The sequence below is a fragment of the Microtus ochrogaster genome, linkage group LG1 (genome assembly GCF_000317375.1).
Source record: "Microtus ochrogaster isolate Prairie Vole_2 linkage group LG1, MicOch1.0, whole genome shotgun sequence".
In the NCBI taxonomy this organism is placed as follows: Eukaryota; Metazoa; Chordata; class Mammalia; order Rodentia; family Cricetidae; genus Microtus; species Microtus ochrogaster.
In genome coordinates, this window is record NC_022027.1 from 11,733,202 (window position 1) to 11,739,966 (window position 6,765).

The following is a 6,765-nucleotide window of genomic DNA, read 5'->3' on the forward strand; positions in this document are numbered from 1 at the left end:
ATCACAAATTTTGGATCAGGAAGCAGAATAGGTCTAGAAACAGGAAATAGGACGGGAATCAAGAACCAAACTGCAAAGGGGCTTGGTAGTAACATGCAAAGCTTCATCATTAGTGGTCTCCATCTACCATCTAGGTCTATCCCTTGAAGGTATCCAGCCAGTGTCATCAGTTGGACAACAAATGCTCAAATACATGTTCTAGTGGAAGATATTTCATCATCAAACTACTATGTCCAATTAGATGATGACAAATGCCAGTGTTGGGGTTTCAGTGGTAGGGTTATTTAGGGTTATATGTTAAGGAAATGTATATGTTATCAATGTTTGTTACATTTGCTTACATTCTCAGCTCCAGAGTCATTTGGTCCCCAGCCTGGAGAAAAGCTAAAGGTAACAGGAATGTAGTATGGGGGTTCTTAATTGGACGTCATGGTACCATATAATGACATTTACAAATGTTTTTCTACAAAGTAGAAGGTAAGTGTGCCCTGCCTGCCAGTGGCCAAGTTAAGGTGCTAAATATAATGACCAAACAGAGCAGAATTGATTTAATTGATTCCACCACGTTTGGTTTAATGACAAGGGCCAGTGTAGGGCAGGAGCATCCAAGCAGAAATTGCCTTTTATGCCCAGAAAGTGTCCACACTATCACAGAACTATGTCAGTGGGGAGGGGAGTCAAATAAACTCCCTAAAATGTCTTGGCAACATATCCTAAGTCCAAGCAAACAGTGAGTTGGTGTGGATTTCATTCTTCCATGGGTCCAATGTTTGGGTATTTACTGGGGAGACAGAACGGAGCAGCCTCAGGCTCAGCTTCAGGCTTCTGAAGCAGATGACCAGGTCTTTGTCCATAGTGGGAAGGAGGAGAGCTTGGGAATGCTATGAGAAAGGTGGTGGTCTGGGAGAAATTCCTAGAATGAACTGCAGGAAATTAGAGAAGGTTAATTCCCCACAGAGCTGGAGAAGTACATATTTTACCTTTCCAAGGGAAAAAAAAAAAACCATTTAACACTGAACAAAATAAAACCCGAATCTCCAGATTCTCACTTACACAAAATCTTGTTGGCAGACCTCATAATACAATGGGTAAACTGTCCTCATTTTCCCTCCGGGACTTCACAGTCATGAGTCATACCCAGGGTCATAGATATTTGGACTGTGTCTAGGGAGAGGGAGGAGTCTGAAGCCATTGGGGATGTGAGAGCTATAGTGACCGAATACTAGTTGGGTTGTGGAAAAGTCTCCATCCAGTCTTACTTTCCATGCCCCACCTGGCCCCCCAAAGCCCCATTTTACAGGGAGCTTTGCTTTTCTGATCTCGCCCTTCAGATTGGAAACCAGATCATAGATGCCCAACATGGAAGCAAGACTCCCTTCCTTTGTGTGGGTACCACACATCTAGTTATGGGTTTGAATAGGTGTGAGAAAGAGGGACCCATCCTGCTTAGACCTGGATGATATATGACAGTGTCAGGGACCTGGAGATGCATGGCATATGCACCCAGCTGTCAAGTGCAATAGAAATAGATTACTAACAACAGTTCCTGATTCTGGAAGGCTGGGACTGAGGTGCCAGCAGGGCAGCTATCTTCTGATGTATTTTTCCTTAACTGGCAGACAGCTGTGCCTCCCTGACTCCTTGCATGATCTTTCTTCATGTTCTTGGACTGCTTATCTCTTATTATAAGGCCACCAGTCAGAATGCATTAGCACTGTTGAGGCCTCAACAGGCCAATTCCCTCATTACTGTTCACTTCTCAAAATACAGTCACATTCTGAGATTCTGGGAAATGAGGACTTCACACCAGCCGGTGTCAGAGATATCTGTGCGTGTTCGCGGCACTGGGTGATGAAGTGGACACAATGAAGAGTGAAAGGCACTTGCTCCCTCCCTAGTAGTAGGCAGCTTCACGGTAGCAATGGGATGACAGGACTGCTTTCACAATGACAGAACAGGGCAGAACACTAATGAAGAGATCCAACCTTGGGCTCAGGAGAGTGGGCTCATTCCTCTTGGTAATGGTGACAAGACTCTCCTTGACATAACTTCGTCAGTCTATCCTGGGTCCTTCCTGATTGAACCTGACCTTAGACTTCATTCTATGTTCTGGTGGAATCCAATTTTATCTCGAGTCTTACTGTATCAGTTCAGCAAAACGCCTCTATCCTGAGTGTCTGCCCATGCTGAGTGTATTAGCACTCTGACCTGCCCTCCGGTGAGAATGCTGTTGCATTTGTGTAATGAGCGTCCTCTTTACTCTGCAGGTTTCCTCTAAATAGCTTTCTAACCACGGACCCTGGATTGTTTATTAATCCCCACTTGACCTTAAGTCAGAATTGAGCTCCGCATTTCATGTAGAACTAAGTTTTAGTCCCTTTCCCCCCTAAATAAAGCAAATTTTAAGGTTGGCAAGGCCAATCTGTCTTGTCTTCTGAAAGGATCTTTTGAAATTCTGTCTCACCTTGGTCAGAAATGGTGTCATCAAGAAAACAAACAGGAAGTATTAGGATGGAGGGTTGGGAGAAAGGAGCCTTAGCTGGGAATGTAGATTAGTAAGTACTGTGGAAATCAGGAGAGCAGCTTTGCAAAAAAACTAACATTAGAGATACCATGTGATCCATCTGTTACCTCTCTGGATGAAGCTGCTTACACTTGCTCACTGCAAGTCTCTCTACTTGTTTCAGGTCTAACTGAGAAAGTACCAATTTCTATTCTCTCAGCCCCCAACCAATACAGCTCTGAAAGACAGCCATTGCTGAGTCTGCCTGTTTTCCTGACCTCTGACTCAAGAAGCAAGACTTTTTTCTCATTCTCTTTCATTTCTCTCCTCCCAGCATCTATCTGACGCTACTACATGATGCTATCAAGAACTATTGGCCCCCCTTTTCTGGAACCTCGGCTGGCTCCGGAGGCTCTCTCTGCGCAGTTGCGGCTTTGCGATCCCTCTCGCCTCGCAACGTGCCATTCATTGAGTTGGAAACGAACTTGCCAGCTAGCCGCATACCTGCAGAGCTAGAGAAGCGGCTGTGTTCGGCCACCGCCACCATCCTGGACAAACCCGAAGACCGCGTGAGTGTGACGTTACGGCCTGGCATGACCTTATTGATGAACGGATCCACAGAGCCCTGCGTCCAGCTTCTGGTCTCTTCCATCGACGCTGTGGGCAAGGCAGAGCAGAACCACAGCCACAGCTCCTGCTTCTTCGAGTTCCTCACCAAGGAGCTGGCCCTGGACCAGGACCGGATATGTATCCGCTTCATCCCCTTGGAGGCCTGGCAGATTGGAAAGAAAGGAACTGTCATGACTTTTCTGATTGAAACAAAGAATCCAGGGCGCCTGCTGAGCCTGTCCAGAGCCCTCTAGAGAGGCTTCCTGGCAGACTTGTGGCCGGGTAGACACCACTGCCGAATACCTCCTTTGTACATGTGTCTGTGGCTTCACTGCACACTTTGGTTTTTCTTCTCCAGTCTCATGAATAAATATGAGGTCAAATAAACAAAGAGAGTGTAAACCCCCCCCCCAAAAAAAAGAACTACTGCAGCTTGCCTCATATGGATTTCTCCTTTGCTTTCCTTCTAAGTCCATCTTTTAACTTGCAAAAGTGACTCTATGTTCTCGGGTGTAATATACGTCCCTGATTCAGTAGACCTGGAGGAGAACAGAGAATTTGCATTTTTTTTAAAAAAACAGGTTCTGCTTAGGCGAGCATGCTCAGAAGACCTGGACAACCAGGAGAGGAATTGAGAATAGTGAAGACACTTCACACTGACAACGGAATAGTTTCTGCCTAAAGGACTAAAAAGAGAGAAGTATGCTGAAATTTAATTTAGTGTACTAGCTTATGAAAACTCCCGGGATGTTTAGGAGAAGATGGCTGTAATTAGACACCTTTGCATTTTTTTCCCTGTCATTTATACTGCTACATTTTCAAACTCCAACCATCATTTTGTTTCTAGGTAGTTTGCTGGATTAAATTCAGGACTTGGTGGATGTGAAGTGAGGGATATGGTAGATATTTCAGATTTTGGCCACTATCAGAGTTCTGTGGGAACCTCCTGAGGGGCTCCAGGTTCTTGTGTCTCGGCAAAAGTAATTGGACAGAGAATAACTTATTAGAAAAGATGCACGTTGAAGGGGCTGGAGAGATGGCTCAGTGGTTAAGAGCATTGCCTGCTCTTCCAAAGGACCCGAGTTCGATTCCCAGCAACCACATGGTGGCTCACAACCATCTGTAAAGAGGTCTGGCGCCCTCTTCTGGCCTTCAGGAATACAGACAGAAAATTGTATACATAATAAATATATATTAAAAAAAAAGATGCACGTTGAAGGTGGAGAAAGTTTAGAAGCTCAGTGGCAACAATGTGCAAAGAAAAAAATACTTTGATGCCACATTTTGTGGGTTGTTTAGCTCATGGGCGTAATGGTGTTTTCCACGGACTGGGGTGAGTCCAGTGTTCCTTTCTGGCAACAGCTTTCTTTGCATGCTAATTTCACAGCCCTTACAAAAAGTCTTGCCCACCCTGCTCCTCTCCCTGTTTCCTCACCTCTCTGCTAGTAGCCCCCCTTAGGAACTAGAGGCTAGTATTCAGGACCGTCATGGTCTCCATTAGGAGCAGGTCTGGAGTCTGGGCTGGATGTTTTTCCAGAAGAACCAGGGCTGTCCTATTTTCCCTGCCTTACCGTATTTTCAGCCCTAAGCAGTGACAGGTCATCAATAAAGTGCTTTCCTGGGGACCTAGTTTGACATTCATGCCCGCATCAATTAGCTACTGCTCAGGCCTCTCTCTCTCTCTCTCTCTCTCTCTCTCTCTCTCTCTCTCTCTCTCTCTCTTTCTCCCTCTCTCTCTCTCTCTGTAAAAATTAGATCAGGCAACTAGTGAACACAGTTCAGAGACTGGGTGAAGTGTATTCTCAGTCACCCAGCTTCTGTAAAGATGAGATAATGAAGATCTTTAGTCTAATAAACTCTTGTTCACTGAACTGAGGGTCTCAGCCTTTGGTGGGGCAAGGATTGCAAGAACAAAAAGAGGATTATCTCCATAATCATCCTCTGATTGCCAAACTGAAAAGACCCTTTATTGAAAATATTTTTTTACATAATATATCCTGATTATGGTTCCCCTCTACTCCTTCCAGTTCCTGTCAACATCACCTCCCGACATCATCTCCCATCCATTTCCACTCTCTCATTAAGAACTAAACAGGGGTTATAAAGGATAATGATAAAATATAATAAGATTAAACAAAAAAAAAACCATTACACTGTAGTTGGACAAGATAAACAGAAAAAAAAGAAACTAAGAGAAGGCACATGAATCAGAGACCCACTCATCTACACACTCAGGAGTTCCATTAAAATACTAAACTAGATACTAAATGGCACCAAGATAGCACACACACACACACACACACACACACACACACACACACACACGCGCGCACACGACCTGGTGCAGATCTATGCCAGTCCTGTGCATGCTGCTTCAGTCTCTGCATATTCATATGAACTTTGATCATGATGATTGAGAGGTCTTTGTTTTTGATGTCCTTCATCCTCTCTGACTTTTATACTTTTTCTGCCTTTCCCTGATGGGAGGGATTTGATAGAGTCATTCTGCTTAGGGCTAGGCTGAATGAATGTTAAGGTTTTTTATTCCTTGAGCAAGATCTAGTTGTGAGTCTCTGTATTTGTTCCCATCTGCTGCAGGAGAAAACTTCTCTGATAATGGCTGGAAATGGCACTGATCCATGAATATAGCAGAATATCATTTGGGGTCATTTTATTGTTGCTTTTTGTTTGTTTAGACCAGTAATATTTGGTTTTACCCTAGGTCTCTGGACTATTTATTCTTGGTTACCCAACCAGTGTCAAGTATGGATTCCACACCATTAAATTAAATCAGATATTGGTTGGTTATGCCCACAAATTTTGAGTCAGCATTACCATACATATCCTGCAGGTAGGACACCATTTTAGATAAAAAGGTTTGTGGCTGAGTTGATACTTCTTTTTTTTAGTGAGTAGAGTACCTTTCTGTACCAAAGATGCTAGTACACAGTGGTGAAGGTTCTCTGTAGGCACCAGCTCAAACCTTTTTTTTTTTTTTTATCCCGAGAGTATATAAAGAAAGCAAAACCAAAACTCCCAAGCCCACTTAAGTAGATTTGTTCATAACATTATTATTTATTGATAAATATTACTAATTATTTATAATCAATCATTAATTCAAGAAGAAAGGAATGGGTCATGATGGGTAGAGTCACCTTTGAGAGCACGGGGGGGGGTCTCTGAGTGGTCACTGGAGAGGTCATCCCTCCTCCTATATCTGTTCTTCAAGAAGCAGGACAATTGTAAGTCTTTGATTATCAATTCAACACATACAGGGTTTTCTTAGCTCTAGCTCAGATAGTTTTCTCTTTTGCAAGACTTTAATTGAGTCACAGAGTATACAATATATAACATTGTCACAAAATTATTATTTTTAGGCATTTTATACAAGAGTGCTTTATGTTTTAATGAAATATTTTTTATACAATGTATTTCAATTATTATTTCCCCTCCCTCAACTCCCCTAAGTCTCACTACTTCTCCACACCCTCAAATCTACATCTTTTCTCTCTTTTTAATTAGAATACAAACAAATATCTAAAATTATAGAAAAATAAAATAAAGTAAAAATGAAGAATAGGATGAAACTAACAAACAGAAAAAAGAACTGAAGAAAAACTATAAACACGTGCGGATCCTGAGACACACACATT

The 6,765-nt window shown here is 42.9% G+C and overlaps 1 pseudogene; it reads left to right on the forward strand.

Annotated features, from left to right (window-relative positions):
• Nucleotides 1-3,386, forward strand: part of LOC101998052 — a 4,460-nt pseudogene extending 1,074 nt beyond the window's left edge.
• The last annotated feature ends 3,379 nt before the right edge of the window (nucleotides 3,387-6,765 follow it).